A 5,327-nucleotide genomic window follows, 5' to 3' on the forward strand; every position below is an offset into this window, starting at 1 on the left:
GTGCAAGGACGCTTGTAACTACATGGTTCATACAGTCCGGACGGTCTGTCTTATATATGTATTTCTATGCTTGATAATTGATGAGTTACATGTTATATGTTTGGATTTAACTGTAAACGTATGTGTTGATTGTATAAATTAAATATTATAAGCTTACCCTTGCATTTCCATTGTGTTGTCTACTGTCCATGTACTTTCGTCTTGTCAAAATGCAATGATCATCCGTTGTGGATGTGAGCAGATGGTGGTGCATCCCTCGAGCAAATGCTGGAAGAAGAAAATTTGGATGAAGCTAATCTGGTAGAGGTTGAAGTGAAGGCCGAGCCTTAGAGTGCTCGTTAGAATAGAATTGTAAATGTTAGTGTAGCGTGAACGTTCGGCCAAGTATTTTGAAAGGCCGTTCGTCTTAATCAGCTATCATTCTATTTTGACGTACATTGTTTTATTTATCTAAGAACGTCTGTTCAAGGTTTTCCCTTGTATGCGTTATGCGCGTTCTTTTGTACTGATGCCGTTCGGCTTTTAATCCTGATTTAATGCAAAGACTGTTTATGTTACTGTTAATTGTAATTAATTCTCAATTATGGAAATTCCTGTATTTTGGGATGTTACATTAGTGGTATCAGAGCCAGGTTTCGATCCTGGGACCTGTGGGTTATGGGCCCACCACGCTTCCGCTGCGCCACTCTGATGCAGCAAAACCAAGCTGCTATGCAAGGTTTGGAGGCCTCGCGTGTCAATTCTGAAAACACGCAAAGGCAATTGATGGAGATCTTGGCTGCAACTAGAGGTGCGCCTGGAGCATCTTCTTCAAACGCTGCTCAACCGAATGCTGAATGGAGTTTGGAGAGTTTCCTTCAGCATCACCCTGCCAAGTTTAGTGGGAAGGGTCTACCGGATGAAGCGGACCAGTGGCTGAGGGATATGGAGAGAATTTTCAACGCTAAGAGATGTCCGGATGAAAACCGCTTGGCGTATACAGAGTACTTGCTAACTGGAGAGGCGAGCCACTGGTGGGCGAGCGCCAGAGCCATTTTAACAGACGCTCAACAGCAAGGTAGCGTGGTATGTTACAAGTGTGGGGGGCCACATTACCGTTCGTCATGTCCTCAACTTGTTGGAGTAAAATATTGCACTCGGTGTAGGCGAAATGGCCATCTGGAGAACGAGTGCAACATGGGCGGACGCGCAGTGATGAGACCGCCGAACGCAGGAAGAAATCAGCAAGGAAGGGGTGGTCGAGCCCAAGCTACTGGGCGTGTTTATGCAATCACGGGAGCGGAGGCAGCGAGCTCAGGTACGCTCGTCACTGGTACCTGCTTAGTGCATGGAATACCCTGCTGTGTGTTGTTTGACTCTGGGGCGACGCACTCCTTCATCTCGAAGGCGTGTGTTGAAAGGCTGGGATTAGTGGAGAGAGATATGCAGTTCGACTTGGTGGTATCAACACCAGCGGCTGGAGAGCTTAGGACATCTACCGTGTGCATTAGATGTCCTATTGTGGTTGAGGGGCATAGCTATAAGGTGAACTTAATCTGTTTACCTTTGAAGGACTTGGAAATAATTCTAGGGATGGATTGGTTGGCTGCCAACCACATTCTCATAGATTGTGGCAAGAAGGAGTTAGTATTTCCTGACGAAGATGAAGAATGCGTAGGTGTGACGCTCGGTCAATTAAAAGAAGATATTATGGAGGGCGCGTCTTGCTTCTTGATCATGACGCATGAAGATCAAGAGCTGGGAGATTTGAGGCAAGAACGAACGTCCATTTTGGAAGAGTTTCAGGACGTTTTTCCAGAAGAAATACCAGGGTTGCCTCCTGTTCGGGAAGTTGAATTCACCATTGATTTGGTGACCACGACAGCCCCTATATCTGTTCAACCATACCGTATGGCGCCTGCAGAGTTGGTTGAACTCAAAAAGCAGATTGAAGAACTGATGGAGAAGCAATTCATAAGGCCGAGCGTATCACCCTGGGGAGCGCCTGTGCTCTTAGTGAAGAAGAAGGATGGTAGCTCTCGGTTATGTATAGACTACAGGAAATTGAACAAGCTGACCATCAAGAACAAATACCCGTTGCCAAGGATTGATGACTTGTTGGATCAACTGCATGGGGCAACGGTGTTCTCTAAGATTGATTTGCGTTCGGGATATCACCAAATCAGGGTGAAGGAGGGCGATATCCAAAAGACAGCATTCAGGTCCCGTTATGGACACTACGAGTACGTAGTGATGCCATTTGGAGTAACGAACGCTCCTGCAGTGTTCATGGATTATATGAACCGCATCTTCCGGCCATACTTGGACAAATTTGTGGTCGTTTTTATAGATGATATTCTCATCTACTCTAAGACACAAACCGAGCATGAAGAACACTTGAGGGCAGTGCTGAGCGTGCTGAGAGAAAAGGAATTATATGCAAAACTGTCCAAGTGTGAATTTTGGATGAAGGAGGTGCAGTTTTTGGGCCATGTGGTCTCGGCTGAAGGTATTTCAGTGGATCCAGCTAAGGTGCGAGCAGTGCTGGATTGGAAGAGCCCGCGTTCGGTCACGGAAGTGAGGAGTTTTGTTGGTCTTGCGGGTTACTATAGACGTTTCATTGAAGGTTTTTCTAAAATAGTAGCACCGCTGACACAGCTCACAAGGAAGGACAAACCGTTCGCGTGGACTGACTTGTGTGAGGAGCGCTTTCAAGAGTTGAAGAATAAGTTGACGAGCGCTCCAGTTTTAATTATTCCAGACACGTCCAGACCCTTTGAAGTGTACTGTGACGCTTCTCATCAAGGGTTGGGCTGTGTACTTATGCAAGAGAGAAGGGCAGTAGCGTACGCGTCTCGCCAACTGAAGATTCATGAACGTAATTATTCAACGCACGACCTGGAATTGGCAGCGGTCGTTTTTGCACTGAAGATTTGGAGGCATTATCTATACGGATCCACATTCCAAGTCTTCAGTGATCACAAGAGCCTCAAGTACTTATTTGATCAGAAGGAATTAAACATGAGGCAGAGGCGTTGGTTAGAATTTTTGAAAGACTATGAGTTTGAGTTGCTCTATCATCCTGGGAAGGCCAATGTAGTGGCGGACGCTCTAAGCAGGAAGACAGTGCATGTCTCGTTAATGATGGTGAAGGAGCTGCACTTAGTGGAGAGTTTCAGGGATCTAAGGTTACAGTTTGAGTTGGAAACGAACAGCATCAAGTGCTGTAACCTTAGAATATCAAGCACTGTATTTGACCGTATCTGGATGAAGCAACGTGAGGATGAAGAGTTGGTGAAGATCTTTAGCGCGCTCGGTTCAGACAAAGCCAAGGAGTTTAATGCTGGGACGGACGGTATGCTACGTTACCTTGGTAGAACGTGCATCCCTAATGATGGAGAGCTGAAGCGGATTATTTTAGAAGAGGCACATCATAGTCGTCTTAGCATACATCCCGGTATGACTAAGATGTACCAAGATCTTAGGCGTTCGTTCTGGTGGCCTGGAATGAAGGGTGATGTCGCTCGTTTTGTGGCATCCTGCTTGACATGTCAGCGTGCTAAGGCCGAACACCAACGACCAGGCGGATTGCTTCAACAGTTGGAAATTCCAGAATGGAAGTGGGATAGCATCTCCATGGACTTCGTGACTCATCTACCACGAACGGTGAGGAATCATGATTCAATTTGGGTGATCGTGGATAGATTGACTAAAAGCGCTCACTTTTTGGCCGTGAACTTGAAGATGTCAATGACAAATTTGGCCAAGTTATATATCAAGGAGATAGTTCGTCTTCATGGAGTGCCTTCAAGCATCATTTCTGACCGAGACACGAGATTCGAATCTCGGTTTTGGCAATCATTACAAGGCGAGTTGGGGAGCAAGCTGCAGATGAGTTCAGCATATCATCCGCAAACGGACGGCCAGTCCGAACGTACCATTCAGACGCTAGAAGATTTACTGAGGACGTGCGTCCTAGACCACTTAGGCGCATGGGATGAGGTCTTGCCTCTGGTGGAGTTCACGTACAACAATAGTTTTCAAGCTAGCATTGGGATGGCGCCGTTTGAAGCTCTATATGGGAGGAAATGCCGAACTCCACTTTGCTGGTTTCAAGAGGGAGAGAACGTGCTAACTGGACCTGAACTCATCCAGCAAACAACCGAGAAAGTTAAATTGATCCAGGAGAGGATGAAGACGTCCTTGAGCCGGCAGAAGTCCTATGCGGATAGAAGAAGAAGACCATTGGAGTTTGCTGCAGGAGACCACGTGTTCTTGAGACTAAATCCGATCACTGGAGTAGGCAGAGTGGTTCGTCCAAAGAAGCTGTCTCCCAAGTTCATAGGACCGTACCAGATTTTAAAGAAGATTGGACCAGTAGCTTATGAGCTTGCCTTGCCTCCTCAATTGTCAAACCTACATCCGGTCTTCCATGTGTCTCAGCTTAGGAGATACATAACTAATCCTTCGCATGTCTTGGAGCTGGAAAACATTCAATTGCGCCAAGACCGAACGTTGGAGCTACAACCAGTCCGCATAGAAGGTGAACGCACCAAGTTACATAAAGGAAAGGACATTCGTTTGGTGAAGATAGTGTGGGACGCTAAGACTGGAGATTCAACGTGGGAAGTGGAGAGTGCAATGAGGGACTTGTATCCACACTTATTCACTGGTAAGTTCTAAATTTTCGAGGACGAAAATTTTTGTAGTTAGGGAGAATGTGAAACCCTTAATAATTAGCCTAAATTAATCCTGGCACCTCACCATTAATGCTTGCCACCTCATTCCCAGCCATTAAAACCCACTCCTTAAACTGATCCCATTCCTCTCTGACGTGCACGAAGAACCACGCTCATCATTCTTTGAAACATTAAAAACGCACTAAACTCTGCATGCACACACGCCACTTGTCACGTTGGAAGTTTCAAATTCAGAGTTTGGTATGCAGGTGTCAGCGTGGGAGACGTTCGTTCAAACGAACGTGAAAGTTAAACAAAACCAGACTTTTCGAAAACTCTCTCTCACTTGCACGCACTCATCTTCAACCTCTGAACTCACCCTTTCATCTTCTCCAGCTACTCTCTAAAAACCCTTAACTTCTCTCTATTGGAAAACTCACGTTTCTCCTCCGATCCCAATTGCAGCACCGTAGGAGTATTCGTACTGCTGTACTCTTCATTTTGGACCGAACAAAATTTGAATCCAACCTGGTAAGTCTCCTTACTGTAGTTCATCCTTAGGTTTCTGGAAAAATGGAGTTTTTCATGCATGCAAGCATGTATTCTAAGTGTTCTGTGTTCCATGGTTAGATTTTATTTTGGAAGAGTCAAGAACGTAAGAAAAGCGTA

At 45.8% G+C, this 5,327-nt stretch overlaps 1 non-coding gene across 1 annotated transcript; it reads right to left on the minus strand.

Annotated features, from left to right (window-relative positions):
• Window positions 1–620: 620 nt before the first annotated feature.
• Window positions 621–692, minus strand: TRNAM-CAU (transfer RNA methionine (anticodon CAU)). Its single transcript has one exon. It is a non-coding gene; the product is annotated as a tRNA-Met (tRNA).
• Window positions 693–5,327: the final 4,635 nt, after the last annotated feature.

Source organism: Vigna umbellata, chromosome 2 (genome assembly GCF_029865625.1).
Source record: "Vigna umbellata cultivar VRB3 chromosome 2, Vumbellata_1.0, whole genome shotgun sequence".
NCBI lineage: Eukaryota > Viridiplantae > Streptophyta > Magnoliopsida > Fabales > Fabaceae > Vigna > Vigna umbellata.